Here is a 27,158-nt window from a genome sequence, read left to right as displayed (position 1 = left end):
GAGGCAAGAATATACAATGGAGAAAAGACAATCTCTTTAACAAGTGGTGCTGGGAAAACTGGTCAACCACTTGTAAAAGAATGAAACTAGAACACTTTCTACCACCATACACAAAAATAAACTCAAAATGGATTAAAGATCTAAATGTAAGACCAGAAACTATAAAACTCCTAGAGGAAAACATAGGCAAAACACTCTCTGACGTAAATCATAGCAGTATCCTCTATCACCCACTTCCCAGAGTAATGGAAATAAAAGCAAAAATAAACAGATGGGACCTAATTAAACTTAAAAGCTTTTGCACAATGAAGGAAAGTATAAGCAAGGTGAAAAGACAGCCTTCAGAATGGGAGAAAATAATAGCAAACGGAGCAACTGACAAAGAATGAATCTCAAAAATATACAAATAACTCCTGAAGCTCAACTCCAGAAAAATAAGTGACCCAATCAAAAAATGGGCCAAAGAACTAAACAGACATTTCTCCAAAGAAGACATACAGATGGCTAACAAACACATGAAAAGATGCTCAACATCACTCATTATCAGAGAAATGCAAATCAAAACCACAATGAGGTACCATCTCACATCGGTCAGAATGGTTGCTATCAAAAAGTCTACAAACAATAAATGCTGGATAGGGTGCAGAGAAAAAGGAACCCTCTTACATTGTTTGTGGGAATGTAAACTAGTACAGCCACTATGGAGAAAAGTGTGGAGATTCCTTGAAAAACTGGAAATAGAACTGCCATACGACCCTGCAATCCTACTGCTGGGGATACACACGGAGGAAACCAGAATTGAAAGAGACACGTGTACCCCAATGTTCATCGCAGCACTGTTTATAACAGCCAGGACATGGAAGCAACCTAGATGTCCATCGGCAGATGAATGGATAAGAAAGCTGTGGTACATATACACAATGAAATATTATTCAGCCATTAAAAAGAATGCATTTGAATCAGTTCTAATGAGGTAGATGAAACTGGAGCCTATTATACAGAGCGAAGTAAGTCAGAAAGAAAAACATCAATACAGTATATTAACGCATATATATGGAATTTAGAAAGATGGTAACGATGACCCTATATGCTAGACAGCAAAAGAGACACCAATGTAAAGAACTGACTTTTGGACTCTGTGGGAGAAGGCAAGGGTGGGATGATTTGAGAGAGTAGCATTGAAACATGTATATTATCATATGTGAAATAGATCACCAGTCCAGGTTTGATACATGAGGCAGAGTGCTCAGGGCTAGTGCATTGGGATAACCCTGAGGGATGGGATGGGAAGGGAGGGTCAAGATGGGGAACACATGTACACCTATGGCTGATTCATGTGAATGTATGGCAAAAACCACCACAATATTGTAAAGTAATTAGTCTCTAATTAAAATATATAAAATAATAATATTATTAATAAAAATAAAATTATATTAAATGAGAAAAAATAGCATGAATAGCTTCTCTAAAAATTGTTTTACCTTAATAAGCACTGCTATACATACAAGAAAAATATTTAGAGAATAGAGGACACTTTCACTTTCTAGAATACTTGTATAGTTCTGTAATGCTAAAAAATTTTGAAATCAGGAAATGACATTAAATTTTTTTTCTAATTTAAAAAAACAGTGTAAAACTTTTCCCTGGGAAAACATATAACAACATTCTTTGAAGAAAAGCTAACTTCTGAGAAATTTCTGGTTTACTCTATAGCTCAGGAAATAGATTTGACAGCTCTTAACTTGATCAGCCAAGTGTAACAGAGTGGAGTTTAGTAAAAGGCTCTGAGCAATTAAAGCTGCAGAATAACTACCAGCCATCAGAGCTTCTGATGGAACCCAGGCCTTTGCACTGTTGTCTTTGATCTGCTCTCAGGGCCTAATGTTCTAAGCACTTAGCGCCTTGGGGGATGAGAGAACAGTTCACATGAGATCCCCTTCTTTAAAACCGTCCATGCTACCAGTTGCCTACAGACTAAACCAAATCACTTAACATGGCATTCAAGGCCCTATGCTATTTCACAGCCTGAAATTTCCAGCCCAGGCAAAAGACTTATACAGCATAATGTTTAAGAGTCCAGGCTTTAGATGTTTAGTCGATCTAGGATTGAATTTTCTGACTCATCTCCATCTCAACAAACCCTAAACCATTTGTCTTTATAAACCAAGTTCATCTGTCCTTTCTCCATACCCTGTCCTTTCCAGGTTCCCATCAGAAACCATTAAACTGTTTTTCTCCTAAACTGCAATAGCTGTATCTACACTGCTTTCATGGTATACACTTACACTATCTTACAGAGTAGCTTCTTGTAATGACCTCCCTAAAAAAGTCAGCCCCATGAAAGTAAGCCCCAGAGTGTGCAGCATATTGCTTACACATGCCAGCGTGATAGCAAATATTCATGGAATTGAATGAATAACTGAAGGAACGAATTTCCCTTTTAACAACGGCCCGATCATTCATACATGCTACCAGTAGGTGGCAGTATTCTTCTTTGGCTCTTGTACCGTTCAGCATACTGCTGGTCATCAGTGCCTAAAATCACTCTGCAAGTGGAGCAAATCCCAGTTTAAGATAGTTTGGCAGAGATGAAAATTCTGAACTAAGAGTCATATAACCTGATATTTTAGCTCCAAATCTGTCACTAACTATATGTTACCTTCAAATCTAGTCCTTCACTTCCTGGATCTGTTTCTGTGTATCTTCAGAATGAAGTAGTAGGATGGGATGATTTCCATAGTCTGACATTCTATGATTTTCATACTCTGCAAACTAAAGATAACTAGAGTTATGAGATCCTTGGATGGTTGCCACCATTATTTCTAATCTATTCTAAAATGTTCTTGTGATAACAATATGGTCAGAGGCATTTCCTTAGAAGTCCTATCCAAATACTCTTGCCTTGTTTGGATATAATGGGCTACACAAGGACCCTATCATCCTGAATCTCTGACTAGTGTTAACTCTTAGGAGGAAACTGGGTAGTGATCCTTAGAAGTGAGGGAAAGAGGTGCATGAGGGGAGGAAACTCAGTTCAAGAACCACGGAGTGAGTCAAAGCCTCTAATAGTGGAAAGAGACTCTGTTGTATTTATTTCAAAACTGATTTTCTTCTGTATACTGTGTTTCAAAAGTCAGATTTTGGGAGAAAGGAATAGTTACTTCTTGTCACTACTATTATAATTCATCTATTCACATCTTTTAAAAACCACTGTTCTATATTAATAAAACACTATTTTTGCCTTCCCAGTCAGCATGTAGACAGGAGATGGAGGGAAGTGCAGGTAGGCATAAGGAGAAGAAAAATTCTTATTGTTCAGGTTGGGTTTTAAAGGCAAGAAAGGACAAAGGGCTATCAAGTTAGTTACAAAAAGATGTATATAAATAAGGTTTTACATTTAGTTAACAGATTTAATGGGCACTACATTTAAAGTTTTGGTGTTTACAAAAATAAACTCAAAATGGATTAAAGATCTAAATGTAAGACCAGAAACTATAAAACTCCTAGAGGAAAACATAGGCAAAACACTCTCCAACATAAATCACAGCAGGATCCTCTATGACCCACCTCCCAGAGTAATGGAAACAAAAACAAAAATAAACAAATGGGACCTAATTAAACTTAAAAGCTTTTGCACAACGAAGGAAAGTATAAGCAAGGTGAAAAGACAGCCTTCAGAATGGGAGAAAATAGTAGCAAACGGAGCAACTGACAAAGAATTAATCTCAAAAATATACAAGCAACTCCTGCAGCTCAATTCTAGAAAAATAAGCACCTCAATCAAAAAATGGGCCAAAGAACTAAACAGACATTTCTCCAAAGAAGACATACACCTGGCTAACAAACACATGAAAAGATGCTCAACATCACTCATTACCAGAGAAATACAAATCAAAACCACAATGAGGTACCATCTCAGGCCAGTTAGAATGGCTGCTATCAAAAAGTCTACAAACAATAAATGCTGGAGAGGGTGTGGAGGAAAAGGAACCCTCTTACATTGTTGGTGGGAATGCAAACTGGTACAGCCACTGTGGAGAACAGTGTGGAGATTCTTTAAAAAACTGGGAATAGAACTGCCATACGACTCAGCAATCAAACTGCTGGGCATACACACGGAGGAAACCAGAATTGAAAGAGACACATGTACCCCAATATTCATTGCAGCACTGTTTACAATAGCCAGGACATGGAAGCAACCTAGATGTCCATCAGCAGATGAATGGATAAGAAAGCTGTGGTACATATACACAATGAAATATTACTCAGCCATTAAAAAGAATGCGTTCGAATCAGTTCCAATGAGGTGGATGAAACTGGAGCCTATTATACAGAGCGAAGTAAGTCAGAAAGAAAAACACCAATACAGTATACTAATGCATATATATGGAGTTTAGAAAGATGGTAATGATGATCCTATATGTGAGACCGCGAAAGAGACACAGATATAAAGAACAGTCTTTTGGACTCTGTGGGAGAAGGCAAGGGTTGGATGATTTGAGAGGGTAGTGTTGAAACGTGTATATTATCATATGTGAAGTGGATCACCGGTCCAGGTTCAATGCATGAGACAGGGTGCTCAGGGCTGGTGCACTGGGATGACTCTGGGGGATGGGATGGGGAGGGCAGTGGAGGGGGCTTCTGGATGGGGAACACATGTGCACCCGTGGCTGATTCATGTTGATGTTTGGCAAAAACCACTATAATATTGTAAAGCAATTAGCCTCCAATTAAAATAATTTAATTAATTTAAAAGAAAAAAAGAAAAAAGTTTTGATGTTTATAAACTTGTCATAAAGGGATATATATATATATATATTTTTGATTTTAGCTTTTAAATTATGCAAGCTTGATAACACATTTACAAGAGACTTGGAAAATACAGAACAAAGTTACATATGGTTCCACTATATATTGCAATTATTTTTAAATAGATAAATTAAGATTTTTAGGGGAAGTTTCAACATCAAACTCTCAAAACTTGATAGAATGAATAGACAGGAAAGTAGAGGGATATAGTAGACCTGAAAAGCACTATGAACCAATTCAACATAATTAAGATTTATATAATTTTCACACAGCAACAGGATACAAATTCTATCCAAGTTCCCATAGACTATAAACCAGGAGACACTGGAACATATCCAGACACATAAAACGAGCTACAAAAATTTCATGGTCTAAAGGTATTGAAATTATATAGAGTCTGTTCTTTTATCACTATGGAATTATGTTAGAAATCAATATCAAAAAATATGTGAAAATAACATAAAAGGATATGGTCTTTTGATAAAAAGTTGAACTAGTGTAGAAGTTTGATTTTAGCTCCGAGGGAGAATCCTCACATTTTATGAAATTTGGCGTAAGGATCTCCTCCTCTGAGAGGAAAACTAACAGGTGGGAAAAAAATTCTTCCTAGTTACAAAGCAATCTGCTTAAACTTTAACTGAATCAATGATCTTAATGCATCTGAAGAAAAGTATCTTTATAAATGATAGCAGGAGAGAGAGGGAGGGGTAGATATTTTTGCTACATCTGCAGCAATAAGAGAGAGAGAGAGACTGAATCTCATAATATTAAGTGAAAAAACTCAATATGCTAGCAAATTTGGAAAAATTCAGCAGTGGCCCACAGGACTGGAAATGTCAGTCTTCATTTCAATCCCAAAGAAAGGCAATGCCAAAGAATGTTCAAACTACCACACGATTGCACTCATCTCACACACTAGCAAAGTAATGCTCAAAATTCTTCAAGCCAGGCTTCAACAGCACATGAACCGAGAACTTCCAGATGTTCAAGCTGGATTTAGAAAAGGCAGAGGAACCAGAGATCAAATTGTCAACATCCATTGAATCATTGAAAAAGCAAGAGAGTTCCAGAAAAACATCTACTTCTGCTTCGTTAACTACACTAAAGCCTTTGACTGTGTAGATCACAACAAACTGTGGAAAATTCTGAAAGAGATGGGAATACCAGACCACCTTACCGCCTGCTAAGAAATCTGCATGCAGGTCAAGAAGTAACAGAACCAGACATGGAACAACAGACTGGTTCCAAATTGGGAAAGGAATACGTCAAGGGTGTTTATGGTCACTTAGCTTATTTAACCTATATGCAGAGCACATCATGCAAAATGTCAGGCTGGATGAAGCACAAGCTGGATTCAAGATTGCTGGGAGAAATATCAATAACCTCAGATATGCAGATGATACCACCCTTATGGCAGAAAGCAAAGAGGAACTAAAGAGCCTCTTGATAAGAGTGAAAGAGGACAGTGAAAATTTAGCTTAAAACTCAGCATTCAAAAAACGAAGAACATGGCATTTGGTCCCAAAACTTCATGGCAAATAGATGGGGAAATAATGGAAACTGTGACAGATTTTATTTTCTTAGGCTCCAAAATCACTGCAAATGGTGACTGTAGCCATGAAATTAAGACACTTGTTCCTTGGAAGAAAATCTATGACCAACCTAGACAGCATATTAAAAAGCAGAGATACTACTTTGCTGACAAAGATCTGTAAAGTCAAAGCTACGGTTTTTCCAGTAGTCATGTATGGATGTGAGTGTTGGACCATAAAGAAAGCTGAGCACCGAAGAATTGATGCTTTTGAACTGTGGTGTTGGAGAAGACTCTTGAGAGTCCCTTGGACTGCAAGGAGATCCAACCAGTCCATCCTAAAGGAGATCAGTCCTGAACATTCACTGGAAGGACTGATGCTGAAACTCTAATACTTTGACCACCTGATGCTAAGAACTGACTCATTGGAAAAGACCCTGCTGCTGGGAAAGATTGAAGGCAGAAGGAGAAGGGGACAACAAAAGATGAGATGGTTGGATGGCATCACTGACTCGATGGACATGAGTTTGAGCAAGCACCAGGAGTTGGTGATGGACAGGGAAACCTAGCATGCTGAAGTCCATGGGTCAGAAAGAGTTGGACATGACTGAGTGACTGAACTGGCTGAAGTGGAAAAAACAGATTTCAACTTCTATACACAAAATAGTCCAGTGTCCTTAATTGCAGTTTATACTCATAGAAAAATGAATGGCAGAAAATATAAAAATATGTTCATAGCAGTTATGATGAAATGACAGGTGATAAGCAATTTTTATTTTCTTCTGTATAATTTTCTGTATCTTCTCAATTCTCTATAGAGCTTGTAGAACTTCTACAATAAAAAGTAAAATGAATGTCAAAGTCAATTACGTTAAGAGTGGAAAAGGCAGGTATGGTTCAAGTTCTGTGTATCTCTGAAGTTCATCTTGCTGCCCAGTCCCCACAGATTCCTAAGAGTAGGAAGGATATAATCACCAAAGGGTCCAGAAAAGAGTCTACTTAGTTCTGAATTACTGAGTAGTTATGTATTCTGCTAAACTGACCTGCATTATGTGTGAGGTGAAAAGAGAAGTTTTGTCTGCTGAGATTAAAGGAATTTAGGCCAAAAGTAGGCCTCAGCAGAACTAAGGTTGTGCTGTTGTTCAGCTGCTAAGTCACATCCTTCTCTTTTTGACCCTATGGACAACAGCATGCCAGGCTCCTCTGTCCTTCACTATCTACCAGAGTTTGCTCAAATTCATGTCCATTGAGTCGGTGATACTATCTAACAATCTCATTCTCTGCTGCCCCCTTCTCTTTTTGCCTTCTATCTTTCCCAGCATCAGCGTCTTTTCCAGTGAGTCAGCTCTTTGCATCAGATGGCCAAAGCCTCAGCATCAGTCCTTCCAATAAATACTCAGGGTTGATTTCCTTTAGGAATGACTGGTTTGATCTCTTTGCTGTCCAAGAGACTCCCAAGAGTCCTCTCCAGCACCACAGTTTGAAAGCATCAATTCTTCAGCACTCGGTCTTCTTTATGGTCCAACTGTCACATTTGTATATGATTGCTGGAAAAACCATAGCTTTGACTATAACAGACCTTTGTCAGCAAAGTGATGTCTCTGCTTTTTAATACATTATCCATGTTTGTCATAGCTTTTCTTCCAAGGAGCAAGTGTCTTTTAATTTCATGGCTGCATCACCATCTGCGGTGATTTTGGAACCCAGGTCTACCCTTTTCTGCTTGGCCCATACTGCTCTCCTCTTTGGGCAAGGTCGAAGGTGCCTACTCATAACAGGAGGTGATCCTGGCCTTTCATGTCATAACTGCCCAGGAGATGCAGGGGTTAAGGGATAACATGGAGACAACTTACTCCACACTGAAGAGCTGGCTTCACTTCTATTCTAAAATCACTTTATTCCTCCCAGAGAAAGCTCCAGCCCCTAGTAGAGGAGGGAGAGGGGAGAAGCAGGGCCTCTCAAAATTTGATTACAATCCCAGGACACACATAGGACAAACTCATTCACACACCTGAAACAAAATGCTCAAAGATAATACCTTCTTTTTTTTCACTTAAAAAAATTGAAGTGTAGTCCATTTAGAATGTCATGTTATTAATAGTTTCAAGTGTATAGCATATTGACTCAGTTACACACACACACACACACACACACACACACACACACACATATATTCTTTTTCAATCTTCCCTCATAGCTCAGTCAGTAAAGAATCTGCCTGCTATACAGGAGACCCAGGTTCAATTCCTGGCTCGGGAAAATCCCCTGGAGAAGGAAATGGCAACCCACTCCAGTATTCTTGCTTGGAGAATCCCATGGACAGAGGAGCCTGGCAGGCTACAGTCCATGGGATTGCAGGAGTCGGACATGTCTTAGCAACTAAACCACCACCATTCTTTATTAAATTCTTTTCCCTTATAGATTATTACAGAATACTGAGTGTAGTTCCATGTGCTATACAGTAGGTTCTTTGTTGATTGCCTATTTTATATATAGCAGTATGTATATGTTGGGGGCTTCCCAGGTGGCACTAGTGGTAAACAGCCCACCTGCCAATGGAGGGGATGTAAGAGATGAGGGTTCAATCCCTGGGTCGAGAAGATCCCCTGGAGAAGGGAATGGCTATCCACTCCAGTATTCTTGTCTGGAGAATCCCACGGACAGAGGAGCCTGGCAGGCTACAGTCTATAAGGTTGCAAAGAGTTGGACATGAATGAAGCGACTTAGCATGCACACGTGCAGTATGTATATGTTAATCTCACACTCCTAATCTATCCCCCCCCTCAATTCCCTTTCCCCTTTGGTCACCATAAGTTTGTTTTTGTTTTCAAGGCACAGACAATACCTTATAATCAGGGCCGGCTACCTAGGCATGTGGCCTCTTAGGTAGCCCAGGGCTCTGTACTTGGGCCCACACTTAGTTTCATATTCTGCTGTCACTGTGTCTTGATTTTCTGTATAATTTTGTTTCTGAACTTGTGCTTTGCAAGTGAAGTCAGATAGAACAGTGGAGCATGGCCGTGAGCAGATGCCATCCGGGTAGTACGTGTATCTGCTGCCATCTCTTGCTTCCCCGTTGGCACACAGCATTCGTGATGCCCTGTGAGCAGGGAACTGCCTGGGCCCACACTGTGTGGGAGCTCAGAAAGACTGAAAAGAAGGGCAAGGTCAGTGTTCTGAGGGAGGCTGGGCTGGGGTGGGGGAGCAGTAGTGGTAACAAACTGAAGAGGTCCTCCTTGCCTCTCCAACCAGAACTTGTTTCCAGTGCAGAAAGAATGCAATAGGCTTCTGAGAAACATGAAGGCCAGGGAATCGTATCACATTCTATTGTGTTACTTCCCTGTATTAGCTAACCTGTTATGCTGGAAATGATGACAGAGAAGGAAAGGGGACAATAAACCAAGCCATTTCCTCGCATCATCCTTTACTCATCAGTCAGCTAAAAGGAGTGTGGGTAGAAGTCTTGTGTGTGAAGCAGTGAAATAAAATACAATTGAATTACTTTTGTGCAGCATGCCCACTGTTCTGGTAAGAACAACATACATAATATACATGCTTGTATAAGCTGAAGGATGATGTGATTTTGGTGATTTTGCATGTAAGTTAGATGCTCTTACATTTGCATTTATTTTTTTTAATATTTATTGGAGTATAGTTGATTTAAAATGTTGTGGGAGCTTCTGTTGTACAGCACAGTGAGTCAGTTATAAATGTATATCTATATAAGTACACTTTAAAAAATAGATCATTACAGAGTATTGACATTTGCATTTTAAGACATTGCAAGACATAAAGGCATTGCAAGACATAAAGATGGAAGGTAAAATTCATGTTAATAATGAAAAACATTTTTTGATTTAGGATGATAATCAGTAGCAAATGAAAAAATACTAAAATAAGTGAAGAGCAAGATTGTGGGAGAAAGGAAAAAAATTTATATTTGAATACCTTTAACCACATTTTTTTCCTACTTTTTAATCAAGGGCTCCCACATTTCCATTTTGCTTTGCAAATTCTGTCACTAGTCTTCCTTATAATGTGTGAGGCCCTGTGATACTTGCTGTTTGGGTCTCCTCTGTTTGCTTTTGAATGTTGCTCAGGATCCACTAAATTGATTTCTTGACCCCTGAAGGGTTGTGACGGGCACTTGGGAGAACACTGAATTAGAGGTTAGAGTGCATAGTCTACATTTCCCCAAATATTTTTCCTCTCAACTAAAGCAAAGGACTTAACAGCCAGGCCTGGGGTCAATCAGAGGTGGCACTGGTCCCCCTTGAGGGATATAATCAAAGGTATCAGAAAGAGTCCTGCCAGCACCTTCACAAGACTACTTGATTCATTATTGCCATGGCTTCTAGAACCAATGAGATGAGGTGATTTGGTGCCTCGAGGCCTTATACATGTCTCTTTGATCTTACCTTAGAAGTCTCTGTAATCCATCAAAGTAATGCTTCAATTATGTTTATCCAAAGCTATTCAAGGTACTAGGTCAAGAAGTCACCCCCTATTCTATTTCCCATATAAAATCACGCATGATTCTGTGATCCCAATAAGGTCATCAGACAGGACTATACAATATGCACCAGATATTAATATCCTGCAGAAGACACTACATTTATAACAAAACTAATACTATGGTGCATAGAGCAGAGCTTAGGCGTCAATTAGATGAAGATACTGATTCCAGTTCTGCTCTTTTATTAGGTATGTGACTTAACTTTTCTGTGTTTTCCTATCCTCATCTGTAAAATGGGAATATTAATATCTACCTCCTAGTCTTGCTGTGAGGATGACATTAGCTCAGGTTTACAAAGTGCCTAATAAGGCTTAGTAAATGATAGCTGTTGTTGTCATTTGTATTTTCAATTTAAGTAAAGTTACCTACACATCCATATTCCTCACACAACTTTCATCCTGAATTGTTCAGTCCAGCCAAAAGGGTCTTTCCAAAATGTCTGTTCAGTGGTTCTTAATTAGGGATGACTTTGCCCCACCAGACGATATTTGGCACTGTCTGGAGACATCTTTTGTTGTCACGGGTTGGGGCGGTGCTATCTAGTTGGTAAAAGCCAGCTATGCGGCTAAACATCCTACATGGCGCAGTATGCCTCTTGCCCACACACAACAAAGAATGATCCAGTGCAAAATATCAAGAGAAGCAAGGTTGAAAACCCTGGACTAACATCTATAGGAAGGTACAGAGCTCCTTCAATGCCTCCACAACTGGATTATGCCAGGCCCACCACTCCAATCTTCCAAAGTTCCCAGAGCTATCAGAACACTTGGCACATGATGTAGTATCAAAGAATATTCAGAATTATCTGAGAAAGTTATTAAAATCTTCCTCTTTTCCCCAACTTTGTGTTGATATAAATTCTGATTCTTTCCCCATAATGTAACCAAAACAACTGACTGAACACAGAAACAGATATGAGAATCTAGCTGTCTTTTATCATTATTGTTGTTGTTTAGCTGCTAAGTAATGTATGACTCTTTGTTACCCCATGGACCATAGCCCACCAGGCTCCTCTGTCTGTGGGATTTCCTAGGCAAGAATGCTGGAGTGGATTGCCATTTCCTTCTCCAGGGGATCTTCCTAACTCAGGGATTGACCTGAGTCTCCTGCATTGACAGGCAGATTCTTTACCGCTAAGCCACCTTGGAGGCCCTACCAGACATTAAAGACATTTTCAAAAATGCAAAACAATGTGACTTTTCTCCCTATTTTTTTATTTTGGAAAACGTAACTTTTAAAAATTCATTTTACCGGTTTTGAAAAATACATATATGAAATTAAAATCGCAAATGAGACACAGCCCTCGCTGCCTGCCTGGATTGCTATCACATCTAGGAATCATCATTCCGGAAGGAAAGATATTCTAAATAAGACTCTAGTTGGCATTTATCATCTGTTTTCTAGGGATAAACACAACTGGAATGAGAAAATAAGGCTTCCTGGAAAATGTAACTGCTTGGGATAAAAACAAAAGGATTCCTATAGAAAAGGTTAAAAGATTTTATGGAAAGGAATTGATACATAGAAGGGTAATAAGATGTGGAATTTGAAGTAGGAAATGATGAGATAGTGAATTGAAACTGGATCTTGATCTACCAATGAAACTGAAGACAGGCTGAAAGTTAACTAATGAGAGATCACTCAAAGTTTCATTCACGTGATGATGGGTGACAAACTGTAGTGCATTCATATGATGGAATGCTATTTAGCAATGACTCTCCACAACATTGTGATGAGTGAAAAAGGCTAGACACAAAAATATATATACAGTATGACTCCATTTACATATAGCTTCCCAGGTGGCACTAGTGGTAAAGAACCCACCTGTCAATGCAGAAGACATAAGAGAAGCAGCTTTGATCCCTGGGTCAGGAAGATCCCCTGAAGAAGGAAATAGAAACCCACACTTGGTCGCTCAGATGGTAAAGAATCTGCCTGCAATGTGGGATACCTGGGTTTGATCACTGGGTTGGGAGGATCCCTTGGAAAAGGAAATGGCAACACACTCCAGTATTCTTGCCTGGAGAATCCCATGGACAGAGAAGGCTGGGGGACTCCAGTCCATAGGGTCACAAAGAGTTGGACACAGCACGCAAAGAACAGACAGAAATAATTGATGGTGATCAGGAGAGTGAGTATCTATGAGGCGGTATGCCCTGAAGGAGGCACAAGGGGTTTTTCGGGGGTTACTTGGGTAATAGTAACATAGATATTTACATTTTTCAAAGGTCATAAGACTGTACACTTAAGGTCTATGTCTTTAAATGAATAAAATTATACGTCAATAAAAAATGAAAATAGATAATAAACCCAGTAAACCTATGGCTGACTCATGTTGGTGTTTGGTAGAAACCAACACAATACTGTAAAACAATTATCCTTCAATTAAAAATTAATTGAAAAAAAAGGATCTGTCACTGATTTCACCTAAGATGCTAGTTTCTTTCCAACTGAAATGGGTGAAGCAAAGCTGTCACCCCTGTGCTGTGTTCTTGTGCGCTGGAGACAATCCCCACCCCCATCCTAGAGTATTCCTAGCCTTCTGTTCATGTATCCCCGTGTTCCAACATGGAGCTTTACACCATTTCTCATTCTCAGAGTAGAGAGAGGGTCAGAGTGGGGGGAAAGACTAGTCTTTTTCTAGCAAAAACATCCCACATCCTCTATTTCTCCCCATCTCCACTACCCCACCAGGGTGCACTAGGAACATCCCATGGGAGCCCCTGCTTCCCATCCCGCCCGGCTATAATGTTGGTTTACACAGCAGCTGCACCAATCAGATTACACCATTCCCCGGTGCCACTCCCCTCACAGATCTTCCACTGGCATTTAGGAAGAAACCAAGCTCCTTCCTCTCTCCTGCAAAGCCCTGCCTGAACTGTCCCTGTCCTCCTCATCAGCCACTCCACCAAGTGTTACTTTGTTCCAGCTCTACTGCCCTTCTTTCAGTTAAAAAGCACCATTGTTCTTCCTAACTCTGGACACTCACAGGAGCTATTTCTTCTGCCTAGAAAGCTCTTCTCTGCCTCTCTTCAACTGACAAACTCTCACGCAATTTGCAAATCTGCTGGAATATTGCTTCCTCAGAGACACCTTCCCTGATTCTCCAGTCTGTTAGTGTTTCCTGTTAGTCATCCTTACAGCATATTGCATTCTTTTCTTTCACAGAACTTCTCAATATTTATAGGTATATATTTATTGTGTGTTCATTTGTTTATTGTATGTATTACCTATTAGAATGGTTTTTCTTCAGGGTCTATTGATTATTCATCAGTAAAAACTTGGTGAATGAATGAATGAATGAATGCTTTCATCCTGCTAACTACCTTGAAAGTGTTTCGCCATGGAGCACTTTGGAGGGTGGTTATGAAGACTGGATTAATGAAAAGGACAAGAGAACATTAGTAGAACTACTCTGGACAGAGTAGAAAGAGCAATAGTGCAATAGAGAAGGACATCCATTGTTTCAATGACTGATTCTGAAGCAGATAATCCTAAACTGGGACTCGTTATTATTTTTTAATATTTATTTGGTTGAGTCAGGTCTTAGCTGCAGAACATGGGATCTTCGATCTTATTGCTGGAGTCTTAACCACTAGGACCACCAGGGAAGTCCCAGGTCTCATTCTTTAGGGAATGTGTAATTAACACATAATTAACATGAGATTAGCACTGGGTGCTGGGGAAACAGCAAGGAACTAGATAATACTCACTCCCCTCAGAGAGTTCACATTCTAGTGAGCAACTGACTGTCTAATACAATGTGCTCAAGTTGTTACAGTGGTCCTTTCCCCTCCATCTCCACTCCTGCAATTAAAAGCCAAGCAAGGACTTAGAATACCACCCTGGCCTGATCATGTTGCTTCTCTCTGCCTTCTCACTATTTTAGACTAATTCCTGACCAGGTCATTTCCCTTTCTATTTTCACTGTGTACCCCAACCATGACTGCACAACAAGATTGTTTAGGGAGCTCTTAAAAATACTGACATTCTGGGCTCTCCTCCCTCAGATCTTCAGTTTTCATTGTTCTGGCATGTGATCTGAGCATGTGGACTTTTTAGATTTTCTAATGTGTAGTCAAGGTTGAGATACTTCATTAGAGAGAATACTGCAAGACACAGTAAGGCCTGGGAAGCTGTGATTTTTAATAAGCCCTCCCCCATGCCTGAATTTCAACCCTAACCAGAAGTTCTCCACGTGCAGTACTCTGAGTGCCTGAATCTGCTAGAGAGCTTGTTAAATACAGACTTCTAGATTCTGCACGCAGAGTCTGAGATGAACGCCATGAGCCTGCATTGAAACAAGCATTCTCCGTGGTTCTTAGGCACACTACAGACCAAGAACCTTGGATCCTAGGGATAGACCACTCCTACCAATTGTGGGTACAAAGTCCTGTTTTAGGTGATGTGGTGAATTACAGAAAGAAAGAGTACACTAAGGATCTCACAACTTAGTAGAAGAGAGGAAAACTGGGCTGGACAGCTGAAAGTCTAAGGATGACATAGTAAAGATATTTAGGCAGAAAAACATGAAATTGATATTCAAACATTTTAAAGATGAGCAAAACTTTAATAGGTCAAAATAGGGCTGGAAAGGGCAGGCCCAGACACCCTCACCACCCCCCTTTTCTGATTTGGTACATTAGGTCTCAATAGTGCCCGGTTTGAAGTGTGGAGTTTTCGTTTCTCTGGGATAAATACCCAAGAGTGGCACTTACCATGGGTAATATCATGTCTATGTTTTTAAGAAATTTCCCAACTATTTTCCAGAGTGGCTGTAGCACTTTACATTCTCATTGACAATGTATAAGTGATTCAGTTTCTCTGCTTCCTGGCCACCATTTGGTGGTGTTAACTTTTTTGTTTCAATTTTAGCTATTCTTATAGGTGACATTTCATTGTTGTTATAATTTGTATTTCCCTAAAGGCTAATGATATTGAATATCTTTTTATTTACTTATTTTTCCATCTGTGTATCCTCTTCAGTGAAAAGTCTCTTCATGTGTTTTACCCACTTTCTAATTAAATTATTTGCTTTTTTACTGTTGAGTTTTGAAATTTCTTTATATATGCTAGACACTAGTCCTTTGTCAGATGTGTGCCTTGCAAATGTTTTCTTTCAGTCTATAGCTAGTCTTTTCATCGTCTTCACAGGGTCTTTCACAGAGGAAAAGTTTTTCTCTTTGATGAAGTGCAATTTACTAACTTTTTCTTTTATGAATCATGAATCATGTTTTGGGGGTCATGAGTTGACATTTGTATAAGGTATGATCAAGGTTAATGGTTTGCCTGTGGATATCTGATTGAACTATTACCATTTGTTGAAAAGGCCATTCTTCCTCCATTGCATTGCTTTTGCAAATTTGTTTTAAAAAAGTCAGCAGGCTGTACTTAACATAGGGCCATTTCTGGGTTCTCTACGTTGTTTTGCTGATCCACCTCTCAATCAACACCACCCAGGCTCTATTAGTGTAGTTTAACAAAATATTCTTCTTCCCACTTGGCGCTAGTGGTAAAGAATCTGCCTGCCAATGCAGGAGGCTTGGGTTAGATCCCTGGATCAGGAAGATCCCCTGGACAAGGAAATGGTGCCCCACCCCAGTATTCTTGCCTGGAGAATTCCATGGACAGAGGAGCCTGGTGGGCTACAGTCCATGGGGCCGCAAAGAGTCCAACACAATTGAACACACAACATAACACACACAACAAAATATTAGCAAACAGAATTCAGCCATAAGTAAATATTTTATATCATGAAGTTGGATAGATGAATTCCTCTCATTTTATTTTTCTTTTTCAAAATTGTTTTGGCTATTCTGATTCATTTTCCTTTTCATACAAATTTAAGAATAATCTTGTTTATATACAAGAATACAAATTTAAGAATAATCTTGTTTATATTTGCAAATTTAAGAATAATATTGTTTATATTTGCAAAAAAATCTTGCTAAGATTTTGAATTGTGTTAAAGCTGTACATCAATTTGAGGAGACCTGAAATATTTACTGTGTTGAGTCTTCCAATCCATGAGTACAATATTTCTCTCCACTTATTTAGATAATCTTTGATTTCTTGATCAGTCTTAGGTAATTTTCAACATATAAATTCCAGTTCTTTTGTTAAATTCACACTTAATTATTTCATTTTTGAGCAATTATAAATGGTACCATATTTTTAATTTTTGTGCTTACATATTCATTGCTAGTATATAGAAATGCAATTAATTTACATGCCTATCTTGTATCCTGGGAACTTGATGAACTTACTTATCAGTTCTAAGGGTTTTGGGTCGATTCCTTGGGATTTTCTACATAGACAATTTTATCATCTGCAAACAGAGACAGTTTTATCTCTTCCTTTCTGATCTATATGCCTTGTTTCCTTTTCTAACCTCATTGAATTATAGAGAACTTCCAGTACTATGTTGAATGGCCATGATAAGAGCAAACATCCTTGCCTTGTTCACCATCTTAGGGGAAAGTATTTATTCTTTCCCCGTGAAGCATGACGCTAGCTGAAGGATTTTGCAGATGTTCTTTATCAAGTTGAGGAAGTTACCCTCTATTTCTATTTTTTGATAGTTTTAATTAAAAAAATATATTTTGGGCATGCCGCAGGGCATGTGGGATCTTAATTCCCTGACCAGGGATCAGGTTCGCACTCCCTGCATTGGCAGCTTGGAGTCTTTACCACTGAACTGCCAAGGATGTCTTGATAGTTTTTTAAAAATTATAAATCGGTGTTGGATTTTGTCAAATTTTTTCTGCATCAGTTGATATGATCATGTGGTCTTTCTTCTTTAGCCAATTGTTATGGTGGATTATGTTGAGTCATTTTTTAAAATTACTTACCTATCTTTGGAAAAAAATGTCATTTGGTTAAGGTATAGAATTGTTACATATCTAGATTCTGTTTGCTAATATATTCTTGAGTATTTTTTGCATCTAAGTTCATGAAGACTATCGGTCTATAATTTTTGTTTTTGTGTCTGCAATCTCTTTGGTTTTGATGCTTCACAGGTGGTTCTGTGGTAAAGGATCTGTCCTCCAATGCAGGAGACCAGGTTCGATCCTTGGGTCAGGAAGATCCCCTGGAGAAGGCAATGGCAACTCACTCCAGTATTCTTGCCTGGGAAATCCCATGGACAGAGGAGCCTGGAGGGCTACAGTCCATGGGGTTGCAAAGAGTCAGACATGACTGAGCGACTAACACTTTCACTTATGGTCTATCTTGGTATTATGTTCCATGGGAGCTTGAAAAGTACATGCATTCTGTTGTTGTTGGATGGAGTAATCCAGAAATGTTGATTAGATCCTTTTGGTTGATAGTATTGAGTTTTTCTGTATCTTTGCAGATTTTCTGCCTGGTGGTTCTATCAACTGTTGAGAGAGGAATGTTGAAATTTCAACTATAATTGTGAATCTATTTTTTCTTTCAGTTCTATTCTCTTATTGCTTCACAAATTTCTCAGCTCTGCCATTTGGTGCATACACTTTTGGGATTCTTAGTGGACTGGCCCCTTTATCATGTCACAAGTGTTAGTCGCTCAGTCATGCTCAACTCTTTGCGACCCCATGGACTGCAGCCCACCAGGCTCCTCTGTCCATGGGATTTTCCAGGCAAGGATACTGGAGTGGGTTGCCATTTCCTTCTCCAGGGGATCTTCCCTTTATCAAGTAATAATCCTCTTTTCCTGCTACTTTTTTCTGTTTCATTGTTCCTGCCTTCCTATAGGTTTTTAAGACATTTTTAGAATTCTAGTTTGAGTTATCTATAGTGTTTTCAGTGCATCTCTTTGCACAGTTTTTCTAGTGGCTGCTTTAAGTATTTTGTTATACACACATGGCTTATCACAGACTACTGGTATCATCATTTTACCAGTTCAGGTGAGTGTAGAAACTTCATCTCCCTTTCTGTCCCTTTAACTTCTCCCATCTATAATATAATTGCTTTAAACAATTGACAACCAGATCAAGGTAGTGTTGTAATTTTTCAATCATTAAACATAATTTAGAAAACTCCAAAGGAGAAAAAAGTCCATTGTATTTACCCATATTTTTTGTTCATGCTATTATTCTTCCTTCTTAATAATCTGAAATTCCTTTTATTATTTATACAATTTCTGTAAATGTTCTTTTCCACTGGCATAACATTCTCTTAGTTTATCTTCACCTAACACTGTCTTGATTTCATCTTAATTCCTGGAAGATATTTTTGCTGAATATAGAATTTTGAACTGCCAGTTCTTTGCTTTCAGCACTTGAAAATGTTGTCACTTCCTTCTGCCCTCCATGGTTTCTGATAGAAACCTGAATTGCTTTGAATTTGTTTTCCCCTATTTGTTAGGTGCAATTTCTCTCATTTTGGTTTCAAAAATTTCCTATTGTATTCAGTTTTTCTTGTGATTTATCTTCACCTGAATTTCTTTGACTTTATCCTGTTTGCAGTTTATGCAGCTTCTTAGAGTTGTAGGTCTGTTTCTTTTGCCAAATTTTTTTGGCATTATTTTCTTTAAAATAAGGAACTTTTTCAGCTCCTCCCTCTTCTCTGTTGAGACTCTATTGACATAAATTTTAGATCTTTTTTATAGTGCCACATGTCTCTGTTACAAGTTTTTAATAAAAGGAAATTTCTATTGCTCTATTTTCAACTTCAATATTTCTTTCCTCTATCCTGCCCATTCTGGTGATTGGCCATCAATTGCAATTTTATTTTTGTTTTTGTCTTTTTCAACTCTAAAATTTCAGTTTGCTTCTTTTTATCTATTTCATTTATTTTCTGGGATTTTCTATTTGTTTCAAATGTGGCCATAATTGCTCCTTGAAGCATCTTTATGATGACTCCTTTAAATTCTTGGTTGACTAATTCTAACATCTCTGTCATCTTGGTATTGGCATCTTTTTCCTTTGTGGAATATCTTCCTGGTTCTTTGTATGACAAGTGATTTTTATTTTGTTATGGACATTTTTGTATTATGTTGTGAGACTCTGGCTCTTATTTAAACCTTCTGTTTTAGCTGGTTTCTTCCAACACTGCTCTGGCAAGGGAAGGGCAGACAGTTCCTCCTTATGGACAGGTAGAGGGAAATAGGTTCTCTGCTTTGCCTGCAATGACACCTGGGGTGGCTCCTCATTACTGTTATGAAGGGATGCTAGTTCTGCCTCCTCATATGGTCTCTACTGATAGCTGTTTGGCTGGGAGAGGTCAGAATGCCTTATTACCGCTCCTCACATGGCCGATACTGACATCAGAGAGGTGTAAGTGATGTGGAGTGACCTATTTTCTACTGGGCAGTGGTAAAGTCCTGACTCTTCACTATGTTTCCTCTGACTTCACCCTAGCAGGGGCACCAGGGTGACTTTTTATGGCCTGTTGAGGGTGGAAGTCTAGGTTTACACTAGAACTTCACTAGCATCGGTGGGTTAGGGCCACAGTAATTTCTGTGGGGTTTGGCTGGAGTAGAGTGGTTATTGTCTAAATGGTTTCTGTTTTGCTAGGCTACCCCTCTGCTTGCCCTTTTGCTGGAGAGAGCAGGCTTTCCTTGGGGCTTTTCTGTCTGTGCCTTGGGAATTCTGGGTCTCCAGCTTCTCCAACACCCACTCTGAGATCTAGGAGCCAAAAAGAAAATCGAGAGAATTCACCATTGTCTAGAGCCTTGCATTCTCCAGGTTCCTGCTCCTGCCTTTGTCTCTCCACCTTTCAGTGACTTCTTGGGTTTGTATTTTATATTGAAGCATAGCTGATTTACAATGTTGTGTTAGTTTCAGGTGTACAGCTGAGTGATTCAGTTATACATATACCCCTATTCTGTTTCAAATTCTTTTCTCATTTAGGTTATTACAGAGTACTGAGCAGAGTTCCCTGTGCTTTACAGTAGGTCCTTGGAGGTTATCTATTTTATATATAGTAGAGTGTGTGGTTAATCCCAAACTCCTAATTTATCCCTCCCCTTTCTTGGTCCATATAGTCAAAGTTATGGTTTTTCCAGTAGTCATGAACGTATGTGAGAGTTGGACCATAAAGAAGGTTGAGTGCCAAAGAATTGATGCTTACAAAATGTGCTGGAGAAGACTCTTGAGAGTCCCTTGGACTGCAAGGAGATCAAACCAGTCAATCCTAAAGGAAATCAACCCTGAATATTCATTGGAAGGACTGATGCTGAAGCTCCAAAACTTTGGCCACCTGATGCAAAGTGCTGACTCATTGGAAAAGGCCCTGATGCTGGGAAAGATTGAGGGCATGAGGAGAAGGGGGTGACAGAAGGGGGTGAGATGGTTGGATGGCATCATCAACTCAATGGACATAAGCTTGAGTAAACTCCAGGAGAGGGAAGCCTGATGTGCTGGAGTCCATGGGGTCACAGAGAGTTGGACACAACTGAGCAACTGAAAAACTGCTTGAGTTTGTTTTTATAAAACATGTCCAGGGTTTTTAGCTGTTTTGTGGAAGGAATAGAGGACAGTACATCTGCCCTATCTTTCTGGAAATCTATTTTGAAATTCAGATTTGGGGGGATTTTAAGATGGTAATTGGATGCACGGTGGTTCTCACACTTCAGTGTGCACCAGAACTGCCCAGAGAGCTTATTAAAGCATAGTCTTCTGAGTGCATCTTCTAGATATTCTGATAGGGGAGATGTGGGGTAAGGTTTGGAAATTTACATTTCTAACAAGCCCTGGCCAATACTACTGGTTCAGAGACTACATTTTAAGACCACTCTCTTAGGGGTATCTAGCCTGATTATTGTCAATTCTCGCTACCCATTAGAATTGCCTGGTAAGCTTAATTTAAAAAAAAGTCCAGTCACCATCTATCCCCCCACTTCTCAGGTACTTTTATTCCATTGGTCTGAGGTAAGAACTGATAATTTAGTATTAAAAACTTCCCAGACATGAATGTTCACAGCAGCATAATAGCCAAAAGATTGAAATAACCCACGTATGTTCAGTTCAGTCAGTACAGTGACTCAGTCATGTTCAACTCTTTGTGACCCCATGGACTGCAGCACACCAGACTTCCTTGTCCATCACCAACTCCCAGAGGTTGCTCAAACTCATGTCCATCAAGTCAGTGATGCCATCCAACCAGCTCATCCTCTGTTGTTCCCTTCTCCTCCTGCCTTCAATCTTTCCCAACATCAGGATCTTTTCAAATGAGTCAGTACTTCGCATCGGAGCTTCAGCTTGAACATCAGTCCTTTCAATGAATATTCAGGACTGATTTCCTTTAGGGTGGACTGGTTGGATCTCCTTGCAGTCCAAGGGACTCTCAAGGGGCTCCTCCAACACCACAGTTCAAAAGCATCAATTCTTCAGTGCTCAGCTTTCTTTATGGTCCAACTCTCACATCCATACATGACTACTGGAAACACCATAGCTTTGACTTTACAGACTTTTGTCAGCAAAGTAATGTCTCTGCTTTTTGATATGCCATCTAGGTTGGTCATAGCTTTTCTTCCAAGGAGCAGGGTCTTTTAATTTCATGGATGTAGTCACTATTTGCAGTGATTTTGGAGCCCAAGAAAATAAACTCTGTCACTATTTCCATTGTTTCCCCATCTATTTGCCATGAAGTGATGGGACCAGATGCCATGATCTTCATCTTTTGAATGTTGAGTATTAAGCCAGCTTTTTCACTCTTCTCTTTCACTTCATCAAGAGGCTCTTTAGTTCCTCTTCGCTTCCTGCCATATGAGTGGTGTCATCTGCATATCTGAGGTTACTGATATTTCTCCAGGCAGTCTTGAATCCAGCTTGTGCTTCATCCAACCCAGCATTTTGCATGATGTACTCTGCATATAAGTTAAATAGGCAGGGTGACAACATACAGCCTTGATGTACTCCTTTCCCAATTTGGAACCAGTCCCTTTTTCCATGTCTGGTTCTAACTGTTGCTTCTTGATCTGCATACAGATTTCTCAGGAGACAGGTAAGGTGGTCTGGTATTCCCATCTCTTTAAGAATTTTCCATAGCTTGTATGTACCAACTAGTAATTAAAATGTAAAAAAAAAAAAAAAGGGTTACATCCATACAATGGAATAATATTCAGCAGTGAAAAGGAATAAAGTGCTGATGCATACTACAACATGGATGAACCTTGAAAATACTATGTAAACTGAAAGAAGTCAGACATAAAGAGCTATATATTATATGATTCAATTTATATGAAATATCCAGAATGGGCAAATCCATAGAGCCAGAACTTAGATTAGTGGTTGTCAGGGCCAGTGGGATTAGGAAGAAATGGGAAGTGACTGCTAATGGCCATGGGGTCTCCTTTTGGGGATGATGAAATATTCTGGAATTAGAGAGTGCTGATAATTGCACTATCTCGTGAATATGCTAACTGCCACTGAATAGTACTTTTTAAAAGGATTAATTTTATAGTATGTGCATTATATCTCAATTAAAAAGCATTCCTCCTGGGACTTCCCTGGTTGTCCAGTGGTTAAGACTCTGCACTTCCACTGCAGGGGCTCAGGTTCAATTCCTGGTCAGGGAACTAAGATCCCACATGCCTTGCGATAGTGTGGCCTAAAAAAGTAAAAATAAAAATAAATTAATTAAAAAAAATTCCTACTGGTTAGTATCTAACACGTTCCAACAACTGGAAGCATTATACTTCACATGAAGTTACAAATGCTGACAGGAGTCTCTGAGAGTTTTTAAGTGTCCAGGTAAAAGGTTTGTATTTATTTCTGTAGATCACAAATTTAGTTTTCTGAATTTGTCTAATTAGAAAAATCACCTGAGAGCTTGTTAAAATTACAGAATTCCAGATCCCTTCAATGAGGATTTCGATTCTGGGTCAAAATCAGATTCGGGGCTTGGGTGGTGCCTGAAAATCTATTCTTTTAACAATACCTAGAGTAATTTTGATGTTCAAACAAGTTTGGGTAACACAGTCTTAAGTGATGGGGAGTCACTAAAGGTTCTTTCTTCTCTTTTAATTGAAAATTATGTTATTTTCTGAAATGTCTCATTGTTTCAGCAGCTTCTTTGAATAGTGTTAATCAGAATTTTTATTTACTACAGATGTTTGCCAAAGAGCAAGGAAGTGTTCTTATATTTGAGCTATGTTAAACAATGGGAAATGGTTTGCGTATTTGTAAAGTCCATTTGATGTTAAGTCTAATTATGTCTCTGTAGTTAGTTCCCACAGTTAACAGATGTGAATTGATGTCAACTGTAGATTTCTAATTGCTTTCTCATTGTTTCCTCCAGCATGTTCCTTTTTTCTTTTATCCATGTGTAACACGTTGTTAACACATCACTCATGAAGTGTTTTTCTGAATGAAAAATACCTCTCTTTTCTGAAAATATTAGAACAAATTTTTTAGCTATAAAGTTCTACATAGATCTGTTTACTTCCTAGAAGGAACTTCTATTAAAGCTGTGGTATATATACTTTCAAACACTTTATGCATATATAAGAAGATAGAATCATACTATGCCTTCTGTCCTTTTCACTTAGCTTGATAATTTTTTGAAAAGCTGTCTACCTTATCTATCTTAATGGCTGTCTAATATGAATGTCGGAGAAGGCAATGGCACCCCACTCCAGTACTCTTGCTTGGAAAATTCCATGGACGGAGGAGCCTGGTAGGCTACAGTCCATGGGGTCGCTAAGAGTCGGACACAACTGAGCGACTTCGCTTTCACTTTTCCGTTTCATGCACTGGAGAAGGAAATGGCAACCCACTCCAGTGTTCTTGTCTGGAGAATCCCAGGGACGGCGGAGCCTGATGGGCTGCTATCTATGGGGTCGCACAGAGTCAGACATGACTGAAGCGACTTAGCAGCAGCAGCAGCAGCAGTATGAATGCACATGTTATAGTTTACTTAATCAGTACCCTTTTGAGAGACTTAAGTTGTAATCCATTTTGTTGCTAATGTGATTTTTTTTTTGGCCTTTGGAATAAAGATTTAAACACTTGAAAAATAAAACCATGAATGTACTAGGAGAAAATATAGAACTTTCTTAATAGTCATGGATTAGAGAGAGCTTCTTAAATCACAATAAACCCAGAAGTCATAAAGAATATGTCAAATTTGACAGCAGAAAAGTTATACCACTTATGAGACACCATGAACAAAGGTAAAACTCATATTGGCAGGTTAGATCAAATAGTGACAACACACTACAGAATGAAGAGTCATACTGAATAAAAAGCACATAGAAAGTATTAACAAATATTGAAAATTCAGTAGGAAAATGGATAAAGGATGAGTCAATTCATGGGAAGGGAAATAAAAGTGGCCTATAAACCTGAAAAACTATTTAACTTCATGAATTAAATAAATACAAATAAAAATAATGCAGAAGTGTGTTTGCCTATTAGCTTGAAACAAATAAAAATAATTAATGGTAGTCTGTTTTGGCTAGACTGTGAGAAAATGGGCATTGACACACTGTTACAAGGGTAACAATAGGTACAACAACCACATTAGAAGGGCAATTTAGTGTTTCTCATCAATTCACAAATTGTCCATACCCTGTGATCCAGTGGTTGCATTTTCTAGACTCTAATCTACAGAATTGGCACAAGTCCATAAATATATTTGCACAACAGTACTCATTGCAGCACTATTTGAAGCAAAATGTAGAAACAACCAAATGTTTTTCAATAGGGAAATGGTTAAATAAATTATGGTGCAATACTGTGCAACTTTTAAAATGAAGTAGATCTGCATTGGGCTGTCATGAGAAGATAACCAGGAAGCCATCTCAGGTAAAAAACAAAACTGGAGAACAAGATGTGTGTTGTGATCCTATTTTTGATAAACAACGTTTCTTAAATGTATCTATCATGCTGTTGCTGCTGCTAAGTCACTTCAGTCGTGTTCGACTCTGTGCGACCCCATAGACAGCAGCCCACCTGGCTCCCCCGTCCCTGGGATTCTCCAGGCAAGAACACTGGAGTGGGTTGCCATTTTCTTCTCCAGTATCTATCATATATGTTTACATAACATGGAGTTCTATCTCTGTCTCTTTCTCTCTCTCACACACACACTCACATACACCCCTAGAATACACACAAACACTCACATTTACCTAGAAAAATCTCTGGAATGTAACATAGCAAATGTTAACAGTAATTACCTGAGTGAAACATTCACTGTTTTTGCACATGTCTGTATGGTAACAAATCAGAATTTGTTACAATGAACAAGCAAAGCATTATTTCTATAAACATATATATATATATATATATACATATATATAGACAGAATATATATGTATTTAGAATATATATATTCTAGATGGAATTATAGAATTCACTTAAAGTGTATTTCTGAGAAAGTTGACAGTTTTAGAGCAGGGGTATGAAAATGATTAGAGCTGGGCTTTGGTTTAACGTGGAGAGAGACAAGTACTGAGGAAAAGGATGGATGGCAGAGAGTGTCAAAAGGAAAATCTATAGGACCTGACAACTCATTATATGTAAGTAGACAGATAAGGGTGAGTTAAAAATAGTTCTGTCACTGAAAAAACTTGGAGATACCATTAACCTGAGGAAGGAGGCTGGAGGAGCTGATTTTGAAGGGAAAATCATAACTTCAGAGTCTAGACAGATATATTAGTTATCTACTGCTCCAAAAGTTAGTGGCTTAAAATAACAATAATCATGTATTATCTCTACGGTTTCTGTGGGTTGGTATTTCAGACTAGACACAGTAGGGAAGACTTGTTTTTGCCCCATGACGTCGGCTAGGAGCTGGAATCATCTGATGGCTCTTTTGCTCACATGTCTGACAATTGATGCTAGTGTCGACTGGGGGCCAAGCTGGCAGTGTTTGCCAGAACACCAACATGTGGCCTCTTCATGTGGCCTTCCTCACAACACGGCAGTTGAGTTCCAAGGATAATCACCCTAACAGAGAGAAAGAGGATCCATCCAGGTGAAAGCCATTGTCTTTTATGACCTTGCCTTGTATATCTCCCAGCATTGCTCCCATTGCATGGCACTGATCAGTGCAGTCACAAGCCCCTATCCCCCAGATTCAACAGCAGGAAGCATAGACCCCCTCTCACAGTGGGAAGAATATTAGTAACATTGTAAGAGCATGCTGCTGCTGCTGCTGCTGCTAAGTCGCTTCAGTTGTGTTTGACTCTGTGCGACCCCATAGACGGCAGCCCACCAGGCTCCCCCGTCCCTGGGATTCTCCAGGCAAGAACACTGGAGTGGGTTGCCATTTTCTTCTCCAGTATCTATCATATATGTTTACATAACATGGAGTTCTATCTCTGTCTCTTTCTCTCTCTCACACACACACTCACATATACCCCTAGAATACACA

At 39.0% G+C, this 27,158-nt stretch overlaps 1 non-coding gene across 1 annotated transcript; it reads left to right on the top strand.

The window, feature by feature from the left end:
• The first annotated feature begins 23,286 nt into the window (after positions 1-23,286).
• Positions 23,287-23,358, top strand: TRNAG-UCC (transfer RNA glycine (anticodon UCC)). Its single transcript has one exon. It is a non-coding gene; the product is annotated as a tRNA-Gly (tRNA).
• The last annotated feature ends 3,800 nt before the right edge of the window (positions 23,359-27,158 follow it).

Source organism: Giraffa tippelskirchi, chromosome X (assembly GCF_054371585.1).
Source record: "Giraffa tippelskirchi isolate mGirTip1 chromosome X, T2T-mGirTip1v1.2.pri, whole genome shotgun sequence".
Classification (NCBI taxonomy): domain Eukaryota; kingdom Metazoa; phylum Chordata; class Mammalia; order Artiodactyla; family Giraffidae; genus Giraffa; species Giraffa tippelskirchi.
Note: the sequence above shows the minus strand (reverse complement) of the source record. Positions and strands in the feature narration are given on the sequence as shown.